The sequence below is a fragment of the Rhinoderma darwinii genome, chromosome 11 (genome assembly GCF_050947455.1).
Source record: "Rhinoderma darwinii isolate aRhiDar2 chromosome 11, aRhiDar2.hap1, whole genome shotgun sequence".
NCBI lineage: Eukaryota > Metazoa > Chordata > Amphibia > Anura > Rhinodermatidae > Rhinoderma > Rhinoderma darwinii.
The window spans coordinates 68,879,421-68,906,559 of record NC_134697.1 but is presented as its reverse complement, the minus strand read 5'-3'; the positions used below and the strand labels follow the sequence as shown (position 1 = coordinate 68,906,559).

General features: G+C 39.6%; 1 protein-coding gene across 2 annotated transcripts in view; it reads right to left on the bottom strand.

The window, feature by feature from the left end:
- Window positions 1-27,139, bottom strand: part of LDB3 (LIM domain binding 3) — a 157,199-nt gene that overhangs the window by 117,368 nt on the left and 12,692 nt on the right. The window lies entirely within an intron of this gene.

Below are 27,139 nucleotides of genomic sequence, written 5' to 3'. Positions count from 1 at the left end.
CAGCCAACATAATCATAGCGCTGTGCACACGCATTGGTCCCTGTAACTTAACCCGTTAGTGACCGCCCATTAGTGTTTTTACGGTGAACACTAACGGGCTTTATTCCGATGCAATAGCCTTTTCACGGCGCTGCATCAGAATAAATAAATAGAGCAGGGAGCCATTAAATCTCCCTGCTGTCAGCTACCAGAGGTAGCTGAGGGCTGGGAGCAGCCCTGCTCTGATGGGCGAGATCGATATCAGTATCAATCTCGCTTGTTTAACCCCTCAGATGCTGCGCTCAATAGCGAGTGCTGCATCTGAGTGGATTTGGAGAGTGGGAGGCATGGCTTAGCAGATGTCTGTCCGTTTTACATGGACAGGCAGTAATACACTGCCATACAGAAGTATTGCAGTGTATTATAAAAACGATCGGGTGATCGCATAGTGAAGTCCCCTAGTAGGACTGGTAAAAAAATTCAAATAAAGTTAATTTAAAAAAAAGTGGGGAAAAAAACAAAAAACCCTCTTTTTCCCCTTACATACTTACATAGTTACATAGTTCATACGGTTGAAAAAAGACACATGTCCATCAAGTTCAACCAAGGGATGGGAAAGGGAAGGGAAAAATGTCTACACATAGGAGCTAATATTTTTTTTGTTCTAGGAAATTATCTAAGCCTTTTTTTAAAGCCATCTCCTGTCCCTGCTGTGACGGCTCCTGTGGTGACTATTCCATAGATTCACAGTTCTTACAGTAAAGAAGGCTTGTCGCCTCTGCAGGTTGAACCTTTTTTTCTCCAGACGGAGGGAGTGCCCCCTTGTTTTTTGAGGGGGTTTTACATGGAACAGGATTTTTTGTATGTGCCATTAATATATTTATATAAATTAATCATGTCCCCCCTTAGTCGACTCTTTTCAAGGCTAAATAGGTTTAATTCTATTAATCTTTCCTCATAACTTAGATCCTCCATGCCCCTTATTAGCTTCGTTGCTCTTCTTATAAAATGCTTTATTATTAAAAAAAAAAAAAAGGAATACATATTTGGTATCACCACATCCATAACGACCCCAACTTTAAATTTATAACATTATTTAACCCGCACGGTAAATGCCGTAAAAAAGTAAAATAAAAAACAATGCAACATTTTTCTGTGAATTCTGCCTTAAAAAAAAATGTGATAAAAAGTGATTAAAAAGTCGCATCTACTCCCAAATGGTACCACTAAAAACTACAAGCCGTCCTGCAAAAAAAAGCCCTCATACAGCTGCATCGGTGGAAAAATAAAAAAGTTATGGCTTTTCAAATATGGAGACACAAAAGCAAATAATTTAAAAAAAAAAGTGTATTTACTGTGTAAAAGTAGTAAAACATACAAAATCTATATACATTTGGTATCGTTGCAATCGTAACAACCCGCTGAATAAACTTATTGTGTTATTTATACCACACGGTAAACAGTGTAAATTTAGGATGTGAAAAAGTGTGGCGAAATTTCAGGGTTTTTTTCTATTCCCTTCCAAAAAAAAATTAATAAGAGTTAATCTATAAATTCTATGTACCCCAAAATGGTGCTAATAAAAAATACAACTTGTCCCGCAAAAAACAAGACCTTATACAGGTATGTAGACGCAAAAATAGAAAATTTATAGCTCTTTCAATGAGACGATGGAAAAACGTAAAACATAGCTTGGTCATTAAGGCCTAAAATAGGCTGGTCACTAAGGGGTTAAAGATAAAATTTCAATCTCAACATACCATATTAAAAACGACACCTGAACCAGTTAAATTCAGGGTAATTAAAGTGATATTCTGGCCCTAGCAAGTGATGGCATATCACCAGGATTTGCCATCACTTGCTGATCAGGGCGAGGGTGACCACTGGTATCTCCACAATTGCTTGAAGCAATTCTTGGCGCCTTCGGATTTTTTTTCCGTAGATGTCTGCACCATGCCTGGACTGGATTTCTCATACTTCCAGCCTGGTCACGCTAACTGTATTCTGAAGTCAGACTACCTCCCGAGGCTATAAACAACTTAAAGGGATTTTCCCCTCTTTAACATCTCATAACATTTACGGAATATCCATGTGATCTCTTGAGAGTACCAGGATCCCCTGACACTCTTTTTCCCAGGGAAGGTGATGGTCGCTACCAGGCAGAGAATGAATAGAGCTTTGTTGGCAGTTTGCATAACTCCTTTAGATGTTGATGAAGAGAGCTGTGGCACATTCTCTGCCCGTCCTCCTTGTCTGGTGGAATAGAGGTCAGGGGACCCCGTTCTCCTGATAGATGGGGCTCCCAGGGATGAGACCTCATTTTAATTGTGACTTTTAAGAAAAATACTAAATTGTAACACCGCAAGTACACATATGAGTGTCTCCTAAAATCCATGTCTTGTATATTCTATTTGTGTCACGGTTCACAACTCGGATGCGTATAATAACGATCAATGGTCAATAAAAATGTAAAACATGAACTATACATTTTCCAGGTGATACTTTGGATTTCACAGAGGAAGCTACTGAGCTGCAACAGGCTCCCCTGTCCAACGACATGGATTGGAGCTTAATAAGTATGGTGTTCAGTCTGGACGCCATTCTTTTCAATGCAATTGGGACAGAAACTGATACAATTGCACAGGGTAAAAAGTTGCATCTAAAATTGTACAAAAGATGTTCCAAATGTTGCGACATTCGGTCTTCTCACATCAAAAAAGAAAACAGGTGAAAAAAATTGGTCTAGTCAAGCTGTAAGCATAATGGTGTTTGTTTGAATTATTGGTGGCTTTTTTGGGAAAATTTTTCCCCAAAAAAACACTGCTGCCAGCTGTTACTTTAAAGTCTATGGTAAAATATGAGAGCCTACATAAACTGTGTTTTGGCTTGTGGTGTTTTTGTAGCATTTTTTTTTTTTCAAAAGTTATTCCAAAACTCTTCTCTAAAGGATTATAAAAAAAAACACACCAAGAACGCGGGTAAAAAGTTTTCTAAAACCCTGAATAAATGGTGTGTGAAGGAAGCCTCAGACTTCTTTATCAAAAGCAAACTTTAAAATAATTTTCGTGGCACAAATGTATGGTAACTCATAGCAGGTGTAAAAATAAATTCAAACAGACAATTTCAAATGTGATAAAATTATTATAAGGCGTGCACCTTTTAATAAATTAGGCACAATTCTTGCCAACCTTCCTCTCCAATTTCATTGGTGCAAAATATGTATTATTAATAAATGTGGGCCATTATGTTTATAACACTGGTTCCCAGAAATGGGTCTTTGGGAAAAAAACCTGTTACAAAAAAAATGACAAGTACTACCTATTTATTACTATGTATTTATACCAATTGATACATTTATTATGCTACAGTGAAACAAAAATATTTCTCTAAAATCTAAACCTATTTATTTGACCTTACTTTATTTCCTAGCGTACATTTTGTAGTATGTATCAAAATCACAGATAGAGTTTTCCTTTTCACCAGAGTCAAAGATTTCGTTTGCTGCTCTTGCCCTGTATATAAATACCCTGTTGCATCTTTTTTTTTTTTTTTTTACTTTGTATTTTAGTTTCTATTATTCTATTTTATTTCATGGTTTTTACAAGTCTCTTGAAAGGAAGATAATAAAATATAAATATAATAATATATAAATGAAGATAAAAAATCTTGGCTAAAAATCCTTTTAAACTGGACTGTTCATATAGTAAATAGTTATACATCAAATCATCTCTTATGAGCCACCTTAAATTGCAATTAGAGAATAAACAAAAGACGGCCATGCAGCCTGGAGAGAGAGAGAGATGATGAGTATCTCAAATGTAGCCAGCACACAAACATGTTTGATTGGCTGCTCAGTGTTCCCGGGACAATGGGGTATTTATATCTCCTGTTTCTCACAGATCTCACTAGACCATTACTGCATAATGCAGAGGACATGTTGCCTCACTTTCTCTAGAATGCAAGCAGGCTGAAGTATCTGTAGATTCACAATGATCTTCAGGTTAATTACTAAAACATGTTCTATAAGTACATTGCTGGCATACTGCGATGGTTAAAAGTCTGGCAGGCAGTTTCCATGTGGGATTTTTAACCAGTATATGGAAATATTTCACAGCTTTCATTTAGTCTTTTTAAAAGTTTGATCCATAAATAAAAATTAGTTTTCATGATGTTGCCCGGAGTTGAGTGGGATTTGCTATGATATTCGGCTTTTCCTGAAATTGGATATGCCAAAGCTTTATAGATAATTGATTGTTATATAAGAAATTGCTCAGAGTTGCATCTCAAAGCTTCTAGGCCCCAAAGAAAAATGTGTAATATGCCCCTCAACCTACCATATGCAGTTTATAATACAGGTGTATGACTCCCCTCAGACACCAGGACCTGCATGTGTAATTGCTACCTCTGCACCCCCTATAGTTACATCCCTGTGCCTAAATACTTCACACTAGTTATGTTGCTAAAATTCCCTATATGCAGGCACTAAATAGTATGCCATTTTCTTAGTTGCCATTGGGAGCTTGTACAACCCCACTTTGTGTAGCAAATATAACAAGTGACTTCGCTACGTACGGTGTTACCTTTTTTGGCAGATTTTATAATGGCTAGCCAAAACCATTAACAATTCGGGGTACCATTTTCTTTGTTTACTGAACATGGGCATTAATTCATTGGTATGTTCTGCCAGCCAGGACTGGAAACACTAGAATCATGGAAATATAGAGGCAAATCAATTACATGGTGTCAATCAACTTTGGTGGGGGTTGGCATCTTCAGATTGACTTGATTAGATGACAATCCACGATCCTGACTACTTTTACAATTTACCTTTAGATCTTTTCTCTTTTTAAAGCATAATGGAATAACCTTTATAATTATACTTGGAACACCAACTTTCAGGACCATTCACTACCACACATTGGTGGGTCCAGTGCAAAGATTCCATGATTAGGCTGCCCTCAATACATTTTATACTCTCCTACAAATGCCCAAGAGGTAACTCAAATGCCTCTACATAGAAGATCAGTTTCTGATGCTCCTTCATAGTGCCTCCCCTACAGATGCCTCCACGGAGTACCTCAACACAGATCTCCAGACACAGTGCTTGAGACTGATACATCGAATCTCTGCACTGTCCTGTGAGATTGGTGGATGCAAGAAGGTGTTCAAGGTTGATGCTCCATGTCAATTTGTGTATTGGGGTCTCATGGGGGCAGGGCCCAGTTCTATACATTCTACACTACCATACCTATGCTTCTATAAGGTGGTAAGGCAGAGGGGGAAAGAGGATATCTTCCCTATAGTAGGCAGAGCAGTGAGGATGTTCGAAATGCTTTCCTCTCCTAAGTTGTTATGACTTTTAGGAAATGACTTTGCAACAGTGAAAACATTGCTAAGGTTTAGTGTAATGTAGACCAGTAACAATAGCTTCTTGATTATTGCATGATATTACTTATTAACAGGAACTTGTTTAATGTACTTTATGTTATACAACTACCGTTAGTAGCTACTGTGAGGTACAGATACTAGTACTTAAAGAGGCTCTGTCACCAGATTTTGCAACCCCTATCTGCTATTGCAGCAGATAGGCGCTGCAATGTAGATTACAGTAACGTTTTTATTTTTAAAAAACGAGCATTTTTGGCCAAGTTATGACCATTTTCGTATTTATGCAAATGAGGCTTGCAAAAGTACAACTGGGCGTGTTGAAAAGTAAAAGTACAACTGGGCGTGTATTATGTGCGTACATCGGGGCGTGTTTACTACTTTTACTAGCTGGGCGTTCTGATGAGAACTATCATCCACTTCTCTTCACAACGCCCAGCTTCTGGCAGTGCAGATCTGTGACGTCACTCACAGGTCCTGCATCGTGTCGGCACCAGAGGCTACAGTTGATTCTGCAGCAGCATCAACGTTTGCAGGTAAGTAGCTACATCGATTTACCTGCAAATGCCGATGCTGCTGCAGAATCATCTGTAGCCTCTGGTGCCGATGTGTCCTCGCTCGTCTGACACGATGCAGGACCTGTGAGTGACGACACAGCGTGATCTCTGGAGAACACGGCTGTGTCTGCACTGCCAGAAGCTGGGCGTTGTGAAGAGAAGTGGATGATACTTCTCATCAGAACGCCCAGCTAGTAAAAGTAGTAAACACGCCCCGATGTACGCACATAATACACGCCCAGTTGTACTTTTACTTTTAAACACACCCACTTGGACTTTTGCAAGCCTCATTTGCATAAATACGAAAATGGTCATAACTTGGCCAAAAATGCTCGTTTTTTAAAAATAAAAACGTTACTGTAATCTACATTGCAGCGCCGATCTGCTGCAATAGCAGATAGGGGTTGCAAAATCTGGTGACAGAACCTCTTTAAAAGCCTTCAGTTGGACTGTTGTTTTGGAAATAGTATTAGACAAATGCTTTTAAAGTAATAACAAAACTTACACATATAATTGTTGCTTTCTCAGAGGAAATGGTTTTCTTCTTAGACTATGGAAACAATTGCTCACAAGTTTTTTTATATTTTTAATTTTTTTACTTTTTGTTTATAGTAAGGAGGATTTTGAACAACCACATCTAAAGAGCGAGAGAGAGTAAGAAATATGACCCAATTTTTACACTATTGAAATTGTATTTAATACGTTGCCTTCATAGACATTGAAAAGTCAGGTTAGCATATGCTATAGGTGAACTCCTTAATGTAAAGCCTCATGCACACAGCATTGTACAGATCCATATTACAGTGTCCACAACCTGCTGTGGGCCCGTACTGTGCCTCCATGGTCCTCTGATTTTATACAGAGAAACAAATAATTGTGGCATTCTCCATGGCATGCTATATTATGCAGATATTGTGTCAGAATTCCAACCCTGAAACTCCTGTTTCCTTGGAAGTGTCTTTTCTTGTTGAGCGACTGGTTATGCTGGGTAGCTCCGATGCTAAATTTATTGTCTAGGTTCTCTTAATTCTTGCCTCTTGATATTCCTTACTTTCATTACCTAATCAGTCTCACTCTTTTGGTTTCCTATATAAGCCTGGCCTTTGCACTTCCTACTTGCCAGACTATTGAGCTTCCTGTCTCTAGTCTAGTTCATTGCTGCCTTACTCGACGGTTGCTGATTATTTGTTCACCAAACTTGGATTGTTTTCTGGCCATGTCTCTGCCTTTTGCTTCAAACAGTTGCCACTCATCTTCTGTACCGAACTTGGATTGTGTCCTAACCACGTCTCTGCCTTACGCTATAATTTGTTGCCGTTACCTGTTACTGAACATGGACCTTTCCTTTACCACTTTTTTTTTATCAGGAGGGATCAACATATAATCATTCCTTTCACAACTGCCTTGCCTATTGCATAACTAATAGGCTGTAAGCCAGCATGGTGCACTACACGTAAATGTGTGACTGACACACTACAGAAGTCTTAAATGTGTGTAATTTTAATACTAAGCAGCTACCCCCCTCATGGATGATAGGTGTGTGAGTGGATGCTCATCAGTAAGGAAAACTTGAGCCTCCTGGGGGATCCCTTGGTACTTTAGTAGGCCAGTCCAACACTGTATTTGGAAGGTTCCTAAATTTTGACTCTTCCTAAAGTTTTCTAGATTTAAAAGAATCCAAGGCATCAGAGGTACCAATTTTAAGGGAAACCCAAACAACTAGTGGATAACTATTATAAACCTATGTTATATATATATATGGTTGCACTATATGTGGTCCTGATAAAATGTAACCTGCCTACGTTGTGCCTTAGTTTTCCATGAGTTTGACATTCTTGATCTAAGATTCTTTTATCTATTTATTCTATTTATCATAAATGTTAATGTCACAGGCAAGTGCAGCACTAATCCTGTCCTCTTATATGTATGTTTATTTGTACTGACACGTGCGGACAAATTGTTCATCTAGTATTCATGTAGGACACATCTATTACTCTAATCGGCGTCTATATAAAACAGTCGTGACTTTATCGTTTCTGACTTCTTGCCAGAAAAAGAAGTCCTGCTAACTACCGGCTTGCCCAGGTTTGATCACATTCAAATATCACATTACACATTCTTTGAAGGTCACACATGATAACGAAGACTTGAGGTTCTCCCAAAGGATACTGGTGTGATATCTTATTATCAGCTATGTTCTTTACCTCTGAGATTTACTTTCAATGCAGCTGACAAAGAATGTCTTTATGACATTCAGTAACCAGAGGTCAAGCAATGAAATTAAAATTTAGCATTTGCTCTTGTCAAACTCTAACTTAACTAATACTTTATTATGTTAATATAACAAGCTAAAGTGGTATTCCCCTCGATACATATGCCATAAATGCCTCATAGTTGCAAGTCCACCTCTAAAAATCAAACCTAATGGAAGAACCCCCCTTCCCATTCCACAACTCACAGCAGACATATTCCCCTTTAAATTCAATGGAGAGTTGGCTGCCATTTTCAATGAAGTCTATGAGATTTAATAAAAAAAACAAGCAAGCAGAAATTAAATGATTAAATTGGCCTCAGTGACAGAGGTGACCATTGTTCTCCTGATAGATGAAGGTCCCGGATATGGTACCAGCACCTATCAGACATTTATGGCACAATTTGTGGCTATGCAATTAATGTTTATGATGCAAATAGCCCTTTAATGTGATGTTACCAGTCTCTGGTATTTTTTAAATACCATAAATATTTGGTTATTTTTTAAGTAGATTGAATTAGCATATTGGTGAACTCGAAGAAATACTTGTCATTCTCATGAAAAATTTTGAGTTTAACGGTCAGAAAGGTCAATAAGTATTACAATTAGATGGTAAAGATCTTATTATAAAATAGCAAATTGTTTAGATGCCAAGAAAACATCATGGACCCAAATAAAAGTCACTTTGTCTACCCACAAAATCTCACAAGCCTTCTGCACTTAGAGAAGTTCTCCTGACCTTTAGAGAGCTATGCTAAAAACAGAGGAAGACTGTCATCACATTCAAGTGAGATTCATATTGCCAACCCTTCTGTGCAGGAATTCCAGGAGGTGCTGTGTATTAAGGATACAGTCACTGGTTCATCTTCGAGGATATTTCTACCTAGCCTCTACTAGCTTGTATTTGAATAGCTTATTTATATTTTTTTATGTAAAATTTATAATTTGATACCCTGTGACTTGAACAAACTTAAAGGGGTTATATGATTTTATGAAAAACACAGAAAAGTACCTATATGTGTCTTAACCCCTTAATGACCAGCTTATTTTAGACCTTAATGACCAAGCCATTTTTTAAGTTTTTCCATCGTCGCATTCCAAGAGCTATAACCTTTTTATTTTTGCGTCTATATAGCTGTATAAGAACTTGTTTTTTGCGGGACAAGTTGTACTTTTTAATAGCACCATTTTGGGGGACATATTATTTATTGATTAACTTTTATTAACTTTTTTTGGGGGGGGGAATAGAAAAAAACCTGAAATTTCGCCACTCTTTTTCACGTCTTAAATCAACGGCGTTTACCATGTGATATAAATAACACAATAACTTTATTCAGCGGGTTGTTACAATTGCAACGATACCAAATTTGTATAGTTTTTGTATGTTTTACTACTTTTACACAGTAAAAACGCTTTTTTTTCAAAATTATTTGTTTTTGTGTCTCCATATTTGAAGAGCCGTAACGTTTTTATTTTTTCGCCGATGCAGTTGTATGAGGGCTTTTTTTTTGCGGGAAGACTTGTAGTTTTTATTGGTACAATTTTTGAGTAAATGCGACGTTTTGATCACTTTTTATCACATTTTTTTAAAGTCAGGATTCACAGAAAACAGCAATTTTTCCATAGTTTTTTATTACATTTTTTACGGCGTTCACCGTGCGGGTTAAATAATGTAATAGATTTATAGGTCGGGGTCGTTACGGACGCGGCGATACCAAATATGTGTAACTTTTTTACTTTATTTTGTTTTTTTAATAGTAAAGCATTTTGTAAGGGGAAAAGCTGGGTTTTTCATTTTTTTCACATTTTTAAAGTTAACTTTATTAAACTTTTTTTTAACTTTTTTACTAGTCCCACTAGGGGACTTTAATATGCGATTCTCCGATCGCTATTGTAATATACTGCAATACTTTTGTATTGCAGTGTATTACTGCTTGTCCGTTTAAAACGGACAGGCATCTGCTAGGTCATGCCTGCGGCATGATCTAGCAGGCATTCGTTAATGGCAGACCTGGGGACCTTTATTAGGCCCCCGGCTGCCATTAGTGACACAGACACTCGGCGATCGTATCGCCGGGTGTCGGTGGGGGAGAGAGGGAGCTCCCTCCCTCTCTCCAAAACCACTCAAATGCGGTGCACGCTATTGCGCACCGCATCTGAAGGGTTAAACGGGTGAGATCGATAAAATATCGATCTCACCCGGCAGAGCAGGGACGCTCCCAGCCATCAGCTGCCTCTAGCAGCAGAGAGCAGGGAGATTTGACGCTCCCTGCTCTGTTTACTTTATCCTGATGCAGTGCCGTAAAAAGGCATATGCATCAGAATAAAGCCCGTTAGTGGCCGCCGTTAAAAGGCGTATTGGCGGTCACTAACGGGTTAATGTTCACCAGATGATGCTACTATAGCTCCTAACTAGTTATTATCATTTTTATTATGTTGCTGTGGGCAGGATTACCATGTAAATTACTACAGTTCCCATGATTCCTCTCCCCTTTTTACAAATATTGCCTATAGTTACAGTTGCCTGCATGCCCCTCTATTGCAAGGTGTAAGGTAGTGCTGTAATTACTCACTGTCTGCTACTGAGACAGAGCTCTGCAGGATCTGCTTCCCAGCATGTGAAACACTATCAATTTAGAGACAGGCACAGAGGGGGAGAGCAGGCAGCAGAAGAGATAAAAGGCATGTGATGTGTGACATCTGTACTACATGGAGGAGGAGGGAGGATAACCATGTGGTCAGTGTACGAGATGTCACACAAGCAGGAGATAAACACCAGGAACATGGTCATTTGACTGCATGGGAGACTGGCTAAGGCTTTGTTCACATCTGCGTCAGGGTCCCTTTCTGATGTTCCGTCAGAGCTTCCCATCAGAGTCGGACCCTAATGAAACAAATGGAAACCGTTGATTTCAATGGTGATAGATCCGGTGCCAATAATTTCAGTTGTGCAAGGGTTCCGTCGTTTTGTAGCGTAGTCGACTACAGTATTGATTTTGGCAAAACGACAGAACCCTTGCGCAACTGAGACAAACGGAAACAATTGGCACCGGATCCGTCACCATTGAAATAAATGGTGATGCAAACGGAAGCCTATGGTTTCCGTTTGTTTTAGTCAGGGTCCCGTTCTGACAGGAAACTCAGACGGAACGTCAGAACGGGACCCTGACGCAGATGTGAACGAAGCCTACTAGAGGCATTTCAGCTAAAGACAGATACATTAGTATGTGACTTATCTTACTGCAGTTAAACTATTTGCACACAATTTTTAAAGACCGGAAAACCATTTTAAGCCAATTTAATCTATGTGACATGCATGTCAGTAAATGGAGATAAAAGTTCACAACTGATGTGCTAATTGAGCTATCATCTGCACACTTTATCATACTCCAATTATCATGCTATAGCTTGTACCAAGCAGACACAAAATATTACAAAGGTTTTAGCCCTAGTACAAAATATTGCACTATTGTGAAACTATTACATATGTTTTCTGTGCAGCTTTAGCCCTAAACTGACCACAGACAATAAAGCATGCCTCTACCTACCTTTACAATAAATCTCCTCAAGTACCCCTATCTGAAGCATTAATGACATATCCAAAGAAGAACGGGGAGAACGATGGTTTTACAGATGATTTTAACCAATTCTCGGCTGAAGTATTCATGCTTGTGCATTGCTCTCTCTCTCTCTCTCTCTCTCTCTCTCTCTCCATTGAAGTCTATAGAAGTTATGGAAAGAGCAGAGCACCCAGTGGTGGAAACCGTACCTATAAGGCAATTATGTCATATTCTGTGTATATGCCATAAATACTTAAGATAAAAATACCCTTTTAATTTCTGTCTTGGGGCATAGAATAAAATGACCCCTATTTAAATTCACGAAGTGGATGGATTAGATGTGCTTTGTATTCAAGTGATAACAGATCTAGAGGGAGATGCCTAGCTATAGTTATGTCATACCATACAGTTAGTGCAGTTATTAAGGGGCCATCTGTGAGCTTAACCCCTTAAGCAAACGGCCACTTTTGGCCGTGAGGACAGAACAATTTTTTTTATATTTCTCTCACTGCAACTCAGCGCTCATAACTTTTTTTATTTTTTGTACGACGTAGCTGTATGAGACTTTGTTTTTTGTGGGACGAGTTGTACTTTATGCAAGTGCCATTTTTTGGTACATTTATATTCATATTATTTAATTTATATACATTTTTATTTTGGCAATAATGCAGAAACAAAGCAGTTCCGCTGCAGTTTTCATTTTTTCTTTTTTACACCATGCACCAATCATCATAAATAATGTTATACGTTTGTTGTACAGGCTGTTTCGGCTGTGGTGATACCAAATATGTGTCTTGGGACTTATATTTTGTAAAGTTTATTAGTTGTAAAAAGTGTGCATTTCTGTGTATTTTTCACAGATTTTTTTAAATTAACATTAACTTTTTTTTACATTTATTAATTTAACTTTTTTTAAAATCCCATAGGTGGATTTTTCATTTTGATTTTATAACTGTAATGTACTGGCATAGATCTATATGCCAGTACATTAGCCTGTGTACTGATTGTACACAGGCAGTTGTTAGGGTATACCTCAGTATGCCCTAACAACAGGAAATATGGTCAGACAGCCCTGGGGTCCTTCAATGGACCCTGGGCTGTCTGGCCATACAAGGTATGGGCCTCGATCGCGTTACAGGGATTTCCTGTGACGTGGTCAAAGGGGAGTCCCCTCTTCTTATTTTCACTTTGAATGCTGCGGTCAACTTTGATCGCGGCATTCAAGAGGTTAACTGTGGAAAGAAGAGGTTTCTCTTCTCTCCGCCGTTAGATTGGAGTTGCGGCTGTGTACTACAGCCATTGCCCCGCTCCTGATCGCGCGGACACACTGTGTGTCACTCAAGATGAGAATGCTCGTCCTAATGCGGCAAGCTCCCGCTGCTTAGAACGAGTATTCTTGTCCTGTGTCTTCAACCAGTTAAAAGCAGCTTCCTACTGTCTATTAGATTGCATGCTAATAGTTTTTTATGGCTCACAATTATGGTTGGATTGTTAGAAAGACCTGGGGCTCTATGCTGAGCAATTAGCGAATAGGGTGTCTATATACCGTAATTACACAGGGGCTCTTTGCTGTCTTTGTCCTCCTCTGTGCTAAATGCTTTCACGTCACTCACATCATGTCCTGACATTTGTATGGGAGGAGGGGAATATACAGTGGGGTGGACTTAAGGCATTATTTATTAATTTTACTTATATTACAGCATCATATTCTGCGGTGCTCTATAGAAGTTATCCTTAGTTGCTGTCCCCAATGGGACTCACAATCTACATTTTTGGACTGTGGGAGGAAACCAGAATACCGAGAGGAATCACACGCAAACACTGGGAGAAAATTCAAACTCCATGCACATGTTATGTTGCCCTTGGTCAGATTTGAACTCAGGACTACAGTTCTAATCACTGAATCACCGGGCTGCCCACTAAGGCATGTTGATAGGATTCCCTATGAGTAGGGCATAGAAATGGGAAAAGATGGGGTTGGGAGGGTGTCATAATGCAGATTTGTAACTGTGGATGTCACTCGGCTAAAAATGTTAAGGACACTGATAGCCTATTTTCGGTCACAAATACAAACCGGTCTGCTGTACAAATGCTGGAACTTGACAGTGACTGCACTCATAGATTCAGAAGCACATGCATTTTAATTTTTTTTAATTTTTTTTTTTACTGAGGTATGCTTTAAATTGTTCCCAGCAGTGCCTTAAAGTCTCCCAGCTGGATCTCACCTGAGATCTGTTTTATATAGGTGTGTAGTATATTTAGGTATTTTTTCTGATGATAAATTCCCTAAAAAGTATTCAAAACCCTCCATTTTGTTCTCATTTGTTTGAATTTGAATGTCAGTCTTAAAACGCCTCAAAGATGGCATCAAAACCGAAAATGTTACCCCTATTCATTTAATAAATCAAACAGTCTTAAAGATCAATTCCACTGCAGTAAGCTCCTAAGCTCCCCCTAGTGGTGGGGGCAGGAAGTCAGAACGTTATCATTTAATTCTATGGCTATTCAAGGGATTTGGAACTCTGTTTCAGATAAAAGAGCACTGGCCACTATGACACAGGCAGACAGGAGTCAAGTAACAAGCTAGGCAAAGTGCCCACCTGATCTAACACATTATAATAATGTCACTATGACAGCTTCTACATATCAGTAACAGTCCAAGCTGTTTTCTGGGAGGACAGATCAGAGATATAAATACACTACAAATGCACACTTTTGAATTCAAGTGGTTTTGCATGACATCTGACATTTTAAAGGTATGTTTGATAATGTACAAGTTATTAGAACTTGCCTGAAAAATTACAGCTCAGAGAACATCTACAGATGTAGCCGTCTTTACCTTGACTTTTAACGCATTAAATAAACAATGGCTAGATCCTTTATATTGACTTATTCAATGACTTTTCAATGGCTTTTGTTGTGCGACTTGTGCAGCAAGTTACCAGCATCAAGTTAAAGATGGCTACATCCGTATGCTACTTAACAGAGAATGGCAATTAATAGGGCCAAAGAGGGTCGCACATTCCATCGTATTCACCGGACTTGTCAGGGTGCCCAGTAGTTAAAGGTGATTGAATAGAGTTCTTATGCACAGTACTTTCTATGATCAGTGTAGGTCAGGTAGAGGAAGGTGAATACGCTGCACAGAGACATCACTGCAATCTAGAGACGTGAGTAACCCACTGAACCACCATGGATTCTAACATTAAACTCTTCACTAGTCTAGATTACCAGGATTATTACCATTAAAGGGGTTTAAAAAATGGGAACTCAGCACTCCAAGGTATTATGCAATAGGTGATATTTTATTTCACATATAGCGAAAAGTCGTAATCCAAAAATAGATTTAACGTTTCGGTCTATACATTCGACCTTCTTCAGACAAGGATTACGTCCGTGGATAAGGATATGCGGCGCTTGCGATCTTGTACGCTGTAAGGTAATGGCGCCATTACTGAGTGCTGAGTTCCCATTTTTTATACGTTGGCGTGGAAGCCTACTCACGCACCCTTGAAACACGGAGTGCTGCGGGATCAAGAAAGGGGTTTACCCACAGGATATACCATAAATGTCTAATAGATGCTGGCCCCACCTCTGGGACCCACAACTATCCTCAGACTGGGGGTCTCCCGGAGAACAAATGGGAAGGTGGTTAGGGTTAGGGGAAATGTGGTCAGGGTTAGGGGAAACTGTTCGGAATATATGTGATCCTGTGGATATGTCATAATTGTCTAAGATGGGAATAGTCCTTTAAAGGGGTTCTCAGAGATTTTTCTGTTTAATTCACATACATTTATATTGAATTTTTTTCATGTTATAGAACAAATAACCAAAACGCCCGCCCGCACTTCAAGAACTAGAAATCTGCATCAGAGTTATACAAAAGCAATATAAGTACACAATCACAGATAAACAAGCGCAGCAGTATATGTACATAGAGCAAAGAAGAATAGAAATATTCAAATATGACATCATTAATAATTCACACAGATCAATATATTACATCATGTTGTGTTATGAGCCAAGTCCACCCAGAATTCTATCACTAATAAATGTTAGGGGAGCGTGTCTTGATCTATGCAGCCAACTGGCCCACGTTTTCATACTGTACCTAAGGGTAACCCTTTTTTGTCTGAATTCCCTTTTTATATACTAGTTAACTTTTTTAATAAACTGGTTTAGGGTTGGAGATAGCCCATCCAGCCAGTGTTGAGCTATTAAGCTTCCGAACCACACACATATATATATATATATATATATATATATATATATATATATATATATATATATATATATCCAAGAAAAAGAGACTGGAAGCAGCACTCAGCAAAAAAATGTGAATTTATTCACCCAACACAGCAACGTTTCACTTCCTCCATGGAAGCATTTTCAAGCCTTGAAAATGCTTCCATGGAGGAAGTGAAACGTTGCTGTGTTGGGTGAATAAATTCACATTTTTTTGCTGAGTGCTGCTTCCAGTCTCTTTTTCTTGGATATATGCATGAGGAGCTCGTCACTCCTTGATATTTTGAAGCTAGCACCAACCGTTTCTGGCTATTGACACAGTGCTGCTCCTATGTTTGGATCTTCTATATATATATATATATATATATATATATATAAGACGTCAAGGCCAACCTAGTACATATGTAACATCAAAGGTATCTCCTCCATAAAGCTCAGAATACATATAAATGGATTAAGAGGTAAAGTGACCGATACACTGAATTTATAAGGTTGATCACTTCCCCCCAATAACTATCCAGTTTGGGGCATTGCCACATCATGTGCATGAAATCCGCCAGATCAACCTTGCATCTAAGGCACAAGTGGCTATATCTCAACCCTATATGCAAAAATATCAGGGTTCTGTGGACTCTATGTAGTAAATATAGATAGTAACAATCTATGTGTTTCACTTAATGACATCTTTGGTAGAGCTTGTACAACGTCCGGCAATTGCTCCTCTTAAATTCTTCTTATTCGACTATAGAGGGTTAGTAGAAGGTTGTAAAACATGCGTATTCTATTCAGCTATGACTGCATGATACAGATACAGATATTTATAAAATTGCGTATGACGTATAGTAAACTCTGATTGCAACTGAGCAAAGGGCTAAAGAACTGATAAATGCATCAGCTATGGTTTGCATCTCAAACCCCCCTGTTGCCAGCTATAAAGCCCTCCAGAAAGAACAACTCCTAAAGCAATGGGATATCCCATATAGACGTATAGGTGGAGCATTCCTCAAGTCCCTGTATGGCCCTTACCTTCTACCACAACTTGTGAACTATAAACAGCAAAGGTAGTTGCCTAGTATGACCTTTATATTTGTGAGCCTCTGCAGCTTATACAAGTGTTTTGTCCTTATGTGGTGACACAATAGACTGGATTGCCATTCTGCTCTGTGCCCTATCCCTTCAGATGCTGTAGTAGGGAAGCAAGATAGTAAATCCATTGGATGGGAACTGCCAGTCCCCCTCCATTTATAGCCCTCTGAAAAATTTCCAGCTTAATCCTAGAATGGCCTTTTTTGAGATCAGATACCTGAATAAACTGTTCACCTTATGAAAAAAATCTCTGAGGGACCAATACTGGGGCATTATGTAAGATATATAGCAACTGCGGCACTGATTTGTGCCAATTGATTGTTAACCCCGAGTACTGTCAAAACAAATCAATCACTGACATAGCTGCCCAAGAGACGACAGTGCATTCCCCCCACCAAAAAAAATGCAAAGAGAATTGGCGACAGCGGGCATCTCTGCCTTGTTCCACTGCCCAATGAAATGGGATCAGTTACTGAATCATTCATTTGGATAGAGGCTATAGGAGCCGTATACACTAATTTCACCCAAGACACAAAGCTGTGGCCAAACCCCATTCTATCCAACACGAAGTAAGTTAGGGCAGCACGGTGGCTCAGTGGTTAGCACAACTGCCTTGCAGCACTGGGGTCCTGGGTTCAAATCTCACCAAGGACAACATCTGCATTGAGTTTGCATGTTCTCCCCATGTTTGCGTGGGTTTCCTCTGGGTACTCCAGGTTCCTCCCACACCCCAAAAACATACCAATAGGGAATTTAGATTGTGAGCCCCAATGGGGACAGTAAAAAAGAGGACCTCTGCACAGCACTGTGTAATATGTTGGTGCTATATAAGTAACTGAAAAAAATAAATAAGTCAAAAGCCTTGGCAGTGTCCAATGAACACACTTAGGGTATGTTCACACGGCAGTGTCCGATACAGCTGAAATTACAGAGCTGTTTTCAGGAGAAAATAGCTCCTGAATTTCAGACGTAATTGTTCATACTTGATGAAAAACAGCTCCAATTACATCTCAAGAAGTGACATGTACTTCTTTGACGCGACATCTTTTGACCGTCGGCACAGTACATCGTAAAACCCGTTCAAATGAATGGGCAGATGTTTGCCGATGCCTTGGAGCCGTATTTTCGGGCGTAATTCGAGGCTAAAACGCCCGAATTACGTCCGTAAATAGTGCGTGTGAACCCAGCCTAAGCGTGAACCCTCATTATCTGCCAAGGCGTTTGACATAGAGCCTCCATATATTAAAGAGGATCTATTACTAGTTTAGTAATGGCCAATCTCCTTACTAATCTAATAGGCAGTGTCATGCTTATAATGCTAGTGCAAATTGTGTCCCAAAATATATTTTGTGTTAAGTTATGAGCTTTTTTCTTATTACGTAAATGAGGCCAACAGCTGTCAAGATAGTGGTGAAAGCCTTGGCCGTGCGTCTCTCCAGGTTAGTAATGACCCTCATACATCTAGATTAAACTGGATTTATGCCAGCAAAATCAATGGTAATTTAACCTACAAGTACCTGTGGATAACCCTGAACGGAGGGTGGTTTGCTCATTAGACGCAGCCAAGGCCTTCAACAGTATAGAATCTGAGTTTTTATAAGCGGTTGTGGCCAAAATGGGCTTCAGTGATAAGTTTATCTCCTCACTTAGCCTTCTTTATAGCGTGCGTAGAGCAAGTGTTTGGGTGAACGATTTTCTAATGGGGGTATTTGCGCTGGGCAGGGGCACACGGCAGGGTTGTCCTCTGTCTTCCCTGATTTTCGCGTTATAGTGACATGTCAGAAGTTTTAATTGGTGGGGGTCCGAGTACTAAGACTCCCACCGATTGATAAAACTAAGTGGCAGAAGCGCTCGGGTGAGCGCTGTGCTGCTTAGTTTGTGATCGACTTTCCTGATCATAAATGAAGCACCACAGTGCTCATCCGAGCACTTCTGCCACTTAATTTTAGTGATTGGTGTGGGTCCCAATGCTCGGACCTCCACTGATCAAAACTTCTGACATGTCATTGTAACATTGATGCTTGGTGTAAGCTCCTATTATAAGTGGTTGGTGGATCCAACCTTATTAAAATCTGAATTTCCCAACTGTTGTATGCTCTACACTTCTTGTATTTGGATACCTCAGAGCAGTGGCGTCGCTAGTACCGGATCTTTGGCCCGTATCCCCTGGTGACTGACACATAATTGTGTAGCTATAGGGGTCGCAGCAGTCGCAATTGCGAGCGGGCCCCGAAGCCAGTGGGACCTGCGGCCCTCCGCACCAGGTCTATAAACAGTTACTATAGTAACTGGGTCCTATGTAATAAACGAACCTGTTATTATAGTAGTAACAATATACTTACCCACCTCGGTACCGAGCGCAGCGGATGTCCTGACGTCTTCTCGCGTCATGGCGCTTTGTGCTTGAAAAACGACGCAATGCTGGATTGCGTCAAGTGCAGAAGAGGAGGGTAAGTATAACGTTACTGTCTGCTTGTGGTAGGCTTAGACAGGATCACACATGGTTACAGTATAAGATTACTGTTTGCTGGGGCCCTGTATCTAAGCCTAAACGCACCCCCACGATTTATATGATTTACAAGATATAGTGGAAGATTCGAGACATGCTTGGTATTTCGGGTTGCACCCAAACCACTCCAATCTGGGACATATCTCCAATCTGGGACATATCTCCGATCTGGGACATATCTCCGATCTGGGAAATATTTCCGATCTGGGACATATCTCCGATCTGGGAAATATCTCCGATCTGGGACATATCTCCGATCTGGGACATATCTCCGATCTGGGACATATCTCCAATCTCGGTCATATCTTGGATACCTGAACTGGTCAGGCTGGAGGGTTTTGCAGATGGAAGTTCAAGGGTACACAATGTATGCCGCAAATAATTTCAGAAGGAGAATTCAAGCAGGTTTCACTGTTGCAATCAAAATATGATCTACCGCATAGTCAGTTCTATAAAAATCTTCAATTGAGATGTGACTTCCACAGTGATAGCTAATGTGAAAAGAGAGATTACGTGGTTAGTAATCCCATTGTAGATATGGTCATGGTTGTGGAAGGATGGTAAAACCCATTTCTAGATTGTACCAATACTTGCTAGTTAAAATGCACTAGGAGTTTTCTCTTAATATTAAAGAAAAGTGGGAGGGTGATGTTGAACCTATAACCTATACCTCATGTTTGAGAGACTCTGAGGAGCTGCATGGGTGAATAAAAAGTAAATTTTTCTTTATATGTGCTGCCTGGCTCTCTTTTTTGCATAAGTTAGGGATGGTTGGATCCAGTTCTGTCGCGCTTGCACTCTTATCTATTTTGAAATTCTGGTGCTGTTACCTTTTTGATCTTTGAACCTATAAAGAAGGAGCAATGGAGGGGTATCCTGAACAAAACCTCCAAATTGTCACTAAGTGGGGCGCACAGGTTGTCTCAGGCCTATCTTTTGCATAAGGTGTATTGAACACTATTATTGTTGTATAACATTGGGCTATCTGACTCACCCTTATGTAATAGTTGCAAGATTCACCAAGCAGACTTACTGCAGATGATGTGGTCATGTCTGAACCTGACCTGCTTCTGGAGGGAGGTGGTGAATTTGGTTAAATCTGTATACTATTTTATTATGTCCACATTGTATGTGTGTATTCTTCGGTATGTCCAGGATCATCCTGTGTCTGAACTGGGTGAAGTGGCTGTGGCGAGACTACTTTATATGGCCAGCCCAGGACACCTATTGCCCAGCATTGGTTACAGGAACTTTCTCCTATGAAGCAAGAGTTTACTGATTGGGTTAAGAGGCTCATAGCCATGGAGAAGACAGCTTATGTAAAGAGGGGGTAGAGAAAAAGAAATTGAGGACCTTTTGGTTGCCTTGGCCGGATGGGTCAGACGTGGCTCCAGCCACTTTGACTAGGGATAGAATCTTCATGGCAATGGGGATGTAGGAGGTAACACGAGTAGAGCAATTTCTATATGTTTGTACCTTTCAAATTTCACAGGTGCTGCAGGACTTCTCTACTGTAATGCGAACTATGATATTTGTCTTACGTAATGAAACTGGAAATGTTTGATACCTGTAATTATGTGAAAAATTAGTGCACCGTGTTTGGTCTGGCTGGGATGTGGACGAATTGGGGGTGGGGTTAGTTTTGTTTTTGTACTCTGCCATGCAGAATTAACAATACAATTGTTTCATTTAAAAAAAAAAGAAGAAAATAGATGATTTTCATAGTTATCTATTGACCATATTGATAAGAGGAAGATCAGAACCTTTTGGACAATTAAAGGGCTGTTTAGTTTAGATCACTCAGTTACAAATACCCTATAACGAAATTCTGAGTTAAAAGAGGGGAGACCTCCATTCAGAACGCTCATCTATTAGCCAGAATGGAGAATAGGTTTTGCTGTAGAGGATCTGGCACTTTTGAGCATTACGTTGACAGTACTTTGATTTTAATGAGAACTGTATAATGCTTTATTTTCTCCATGGGGGTTCTGCAGAGGAATTGAGCTCTTCCTGCATGGTCCTGCCATAGATTATAGCTGATCGCTGGGGAACCCAGAAGTGGGAACATCTGTACTCAACTTATCATTAAGAGACTCTTTTCACAAAAGAGATTGTCCTAGGCGGACAACCTCATTACATTACATTAGTGTAGAGACAACTATTAGCACTTCTGATGTTCTACCAGTATCAACCAACATTATTCACTTAATGGGATATCCTTGACATTTCACCTAGACACATTGGTGTCTTGTATTGCTGTCTAATTTGCAAATACTTTAAGGGGTTGTTCACATCACGTTTTGGCCCCTTACGTCCATAGAGCTCTATTGTCAAATGGAGCCCAAAAGAGTGCTCTTTTGACCTCCGTCTGGTCGGAATACATAAGTTTACTGCAAAAAAAAGTATGGAATAGCGTAGTAAACTTCACAATTTCCCTATACAGAATCCAGTTAAAAAAAAAACGTGTACATTAAACTTCTATTTATTTGACAGCCTTTAAATGACGGATGCCACTGTATGGCATCTGTCACAGGCATCTATTAAACATATGAGTTAAGATGATCTTCTCAATAGCTTTTCATGACGTATCTGTTAAACAAATACCATTATAGCCTATGGACGACAGATGCGTAGATGGATGCAAAACAGTTGCATTCGTCACTCATAGGCTATAGTGGTATCCCTTTAACATATACAGTACATCATGAAAAGGTTCATGAAACTTTATGACGTATCCGTTAAACGAATACCATTATAGACTATGAGTGACAGATGCCACTAGTAAAGCCTATATGACTGGATTTTTTCCTGGCATAGCCATTAAACGTAGGCTAAAATGTGAGGTAAATGGAGCCTTATATTGTAATAAATCTGGAAAATGTGAAAATAATAATGGTTATGTTATTAGAAACATTATAAAACTGGATATAGTTTATTTGTATGTTTCTATGTAACTTTCAAACCCTACTATTAGCAAACAACAAGACATAACTGCCTTGATAAATTTGGCCTATAGAAACATATGAGTTTGTCACAGTATACTTTTTTTGCTGTCCGAACATAAACTTGTGAAGTAGGCCATAAACCTGATGTGAATGGAGCCTTATAAACATATTTGTATTTGCACTAATTCATCCATGAAGCCAACATATATCCATGAGTTGCTCGGGGACTCCAGCTATAGGAAACCCCTGAATTGACCAAATATGGACGTCGGGAGCAGTGCTGGAGTCCCGAGCAGAGCGGCAATCAAGCAATAGGCAATGTGACAGCCCCTTTCGGTCATGTTCACGAACAGCACATAAAGCAAGAGCTTAGTCACGTGGGGCCATGTTGGAGCGTCATCATTATTAGAAAAGCTCCAGCACCTCCTGAATAATTCATGAGGTTTGAACTGCACCATTTAGTACAGAATTTTTAATTAAAGTATATTAGTAAGTTACTTGGTTTCACATAAATATATTATTGCAATGCCATTTTTGGTCCCCAAATAACCCCTTTAACCCAGTGTTAAACTATTAGCATTACTGAACTTATCTGTAAAGCTGCCATATATAGAACATTGATTACCGATTTGATCATAAAAGATCTTGTAGTCAGGGCTGGGACATGGTGAGGGGAGACCCTTGGGGAAAAAATCTTGGTGAGGGCCACCACCACAGTAACAGTGTCATATAATGCAGGGTAACATCAGCTGGACATAAACATGATGTGGACAAGAGCCAACAGCTATCTAATTTGTATGGGGCGAGTGCAGCTGTCTCCCAATTTCTGCTGTTGGGGAATACAGGATTGTTGGATTTTAACATGCCAAAATCTCTGTTCAACTACGAGATAAGTTGAGCCAGAGGTGTCTGACAGCTGCTTATCCACTTTCCCCTATGCCAATAAAAATGCATGCTAGACCTTCAGATAGAGCATTGAAGCTCTGTGCAAGGTGAAGAAAGCTTAGAATCTTAGTAATATATTAGCAAGAGCTGTCTGGAAAGGCTTGGAGAGAATTGGGTGGTGGAGGCCCCTGGGCAAATGTCATTATATATTTTGAACTAAAATGCTTGGTTTAAACCAATGTAAATGTGTTTCATTGGTTATTGAAAAAATTAGTCTCTTTAGGACAGTTTTTTTTTTTTTTTTTTAGAGTTTAATCTGCTATTGTACGTTAAAACATGCCTAGCATTACATATGGACAATATTTGCAACCGTGGAGATGATTTTCCAGATGGGAAATCATTCCATCATCTCTTAAAGTATGTATTTTTAATGATTACCATTAAGATAGTACATCATATCTGAATGTCGAAGAGATCTGGGGTTAACCTTTTGTCTATGACCAGCATGGGACTGATACATTTCCCTCACCTGCTTTATTAGGGATTTAGAAAAGTTTTCATGAACTATGAAACATGCCAACCACACAATGTTGTTCTCATATTCCAACGTCAGAACCCAGTGGATAGCAGAATTAAACAGGTATACAGTTTGTCAATTTAGCATTTTAGGTGAATTAAAATACATTGCTTGACTCAGTCACCCCTAGTCCCACAAGCACCCTAAATGCTATATTTTGTCTGTGGGATGTATGGTGTCTGCGATATCCTTTATTTTCGCTTTAACAACTTCTTAAGTAAATTCAAAATCCAACTGCAGTCGCAATGTATATAATATTTGACATTCTTAAGTGTGAGCTGGATTGTAAATCATAGCATTGGGTGAGCTATATGTATACATTTGTGCTGTATAATAAAATACTCCTTGTCACAAATAGAATAATCCACAGATATATAAGAGTTATTAGTCATTATACATAATATACACTACACCAGTACACATGTACATTTTCCAGAAGATTTGCATGGAATATTCTTTCCTAAAGCATATACAATCAATGTGCTAAATGTTGAGCAGTTAATGAAATGAAGTTTCAAGTTATTATTCATCTATATTCATTCATTCATTGTCAGCAGGATGCCGGGTCCTTGTTACCCTTGAGCAGGCAGACTCTTACATTACTCTGTCTGTTGTAATAGAAACCAGGTATTATAGTGTCTTTATTATTCAATCAAACTTTGAACCAATTTTTATGTTTTATTGTCTATGGCTGGCACCTATTCCTATTCTGAATATTACTGTAGAATTCTATGAGCATAGCTAGGTATGTTCCTATACATTTAATATACTGGGCAAAAAGGATACCACACTGTACTAAGCCGAACATCTCAACCAGGAACAATTTTACAAAGTTGCATAACAAGTAATCCCAAGATGCCATAGCTTCTTTTATAATGAGGCCCCCATTAACCAAAGGACCTGTGTGAACACTCCTATGTGCACATGCACACACAGACATGTATGTGCACAAAAAAAACCACAGGTACTGTACACACATACACTCCACTGCATATACATGCATCTTTCTATATGTAACATCTGTGGTCGCTGACCACGAACTCCTTCCATCCAGACGACGCCCTCCTCTCCAGAGATGTCTGTACATGCGGCCGTCTTGTTCCACAGTGACCACTACGGTGCGCTCGCAAGCTCAGTCCTGCCTTGAGCCAGAGTGCACACATGTGTGAGTTAAGTGCCAAATTAGCCCATAAGCACCCTGGACTATAAGAGGGGCCCAGCCCCTTCCTGCCTTGCTTGAGCCTTGTTGTCGTTATCCTAGTATGTTTATGCAAATGGTCTCCTAAGTGTTTTCCAGTTCCCAGTGTTCCCCGTTCCTGCTACCTGTAACCCGTATCCCGTGCTATCCTGGTCAAGTGCCGCGTTGAGCTGAAGTTGCGCTGTGCTGTGTACCACGCCTGTCCTGCTACACCACGCCTGGCGCCTGCCAGCTGCCTAGTCCCAGCCGAGCCTGTCTTGCTACTGTCTGAGCTACCACAGGTACACCATACGAACTATAGACTGTGACCTGTGTCCTGTTGGCCAGCTACCATACCGTCAAGGCGGTACGGCCCAGTGGGTCCACATACCCAACGTGACACTATACACACATATTCACAGTCATGAATACAAACATACACACATAAACACGTGAAGGCTGTATTTAAGGGCAGCATATTATAATAACAGGTCCACTGGGATATTATTCCAAACAACAGAATAAAAAATAAATAAAAAGTCCTATTTGGTTAATAACCACCACTAAGACAGAATACATCAAAATCATAGTTGATTTATAAGTCCATTGTATTCCTGAGGAGAGCGGGCAGTCTCTTCTGTGTGAGAGGTGTGGGATTACAGGAGCGTATTAACAGGGGATAGCGGAGTGTCAAGAGTAATGTGAGCCAGCAGACTTGTAGAAATAGTGACCGGTGACCGAGCTGCAGCTCCACTGTATCTGTAACATGGCAGACAATGATAACAATGTTCTACAAGTAAATTAGGAAGGAGAAGTCTGCAGCACAAACTACTGCGCAAAAGTACTGCACATCTAAGTGCACTTTTAAGTTTTTCTTTTTCACTGGAGGTACACTTTAACCTATTTATAAAAATTGAAGAACTACTTTAAAGAGGCTCTGTCACCAGATTCTCAAATCCCTATCTCCTATTGCATGTGGAAAAAACGTTCATTTTTGGCCAAGTTATGAGCTATTTTATATATATATATATATATGCAAATGAGCTTTGAAATGGACAACTGGGCGTGTTTTTTTCGTATGTCCGACTGGGCGTGTATTGTGTTTTTATCTGGGCGTGTTTACTTGTTTTACTAGCTGGGCGTTGTGAATAGAAGTGTATGATGCTGACGAATCAGTGACCAATCAGCATCATGCACTCCTCTCCATTCATTTACACAGCACATAGTGTTCTTACTAGAACGATGTGCAGCCACATACACAAGTGTCCTGATAATGAATACGCATGACATCCAGCCTGGACGTCATGTGTATTCAGAATCCTGACACTTCTGAATCTTTTCTGTGAGATTCCAGCAAGCCACCCGTAATCTCGCGAGATTACGAGGTAAACGAGATTTTGTTTCCCTTGCTGGAATCTCACAGAAAAGATTCAGAAGTGTCAGGATTCTGAATACACATGATGTCCTGGCTGGAGGTAATGTATATTCATTATCAGCACACTTGATTAACGTTAATGTCTGTGTATGTGGCTGCACATCGTTCTAGTAAGAACGTAATGCTGCTGTGTAAATGAATGGAGAGGAGTGCATGATGTTGACTGGTCACTGATTCGTCAGCATCATACACTTCTATTCACAACGCCCAGTTAGTAAAACAAGTAAACACGCCCAGTTAAAAACACAATACACGTCCAGTTGGACATACGAAAAAAAACACGCCCAGTTGTCCATTTCAAATCTCATTTGCATATATATAAATATAGGAGATGGGGATTTGAGAATCTGGTGACAGAGCCTCTTTAATATATTCTCACTAGATTTGCCTGTTTTTGAAATGTAATACCCACAATAGTCACTGCAGTCTGGATGTGCAAAAACACCAGTTGATTTGTGAATGTAATGCAAATAAGAATATACTTAATTATAATATAAACTTGATGTGATTTTATGTTTGCAGAATCTGCACTACCATTGACCACACAG